Below are 450 nucleotides of genomic sequence, written 5' to 3' on the forward strand. Positions count from 1 at the left end.
CCTGTCTCAAAATACCAAAATAAATAAATGAATAAAAAGAACTTCTGTTTGAAGAGAATGTTATTTTTTGGTGCATAGAGATAGATTAAATACCACAGAGAAGACATGAATGGCTACAGAGTTGACCACAGCCTGCTACTATCTAATCCTCAATACTGATTTTTCTTTTTGAGACAGGGTCTCACTCTACAGTCCTGGCTAGCCTGGAACTTTCTATGTATATCAGGTTGTCCTTAAACCGAAAGAGATCCAGCTGCATCAGCCTCCCAAATGCTAGAACTAGGGTCTGCCATCCTTGGATCTCACCACAGGTATCTCTGGACACTTTCCTTGTACACTCCTCTGCATGGAGACTCAAGGAGTCTCTGTTCTCCAAGCAAGTGCACTTCACTGTTCTCAGTGGTCACCTCCTGTGCTGGTGGCCAGACACAGCAGTTCAGAGCCAACTAA

The 450-nt window shown here is 43.3% G+C and overlaps 1 protein-coding gene across 1 annotated transcript in view; it reads right to left on the bottom strand.

Moving 5' to 3' along the window:
- Window positions 1-450, bottom strand: part of LOC101984976 (carcinoembryonic antigen-related cell adhesion molecule 1-like) — a 121523-nt gene that overhangs the window by 1084 nt on the left and 119989 nt on the right. The window lies entirely within an intron of this gene.

Source organism: Microtus ochrogaster, linkage group LG4 (assembly GCF_000317375.1).
Source record: "Microtus ochrogaster isolate Prairie Vole_2 linkage group LG4, MicOch1.0, whole genome shotgun sequence".
Lineage (NCBI taxonomy): Eukaryota > Metazoa > Chordata > Mammalia > Rodentia > Cricetidae > Microtus > Microtus ochrogaster.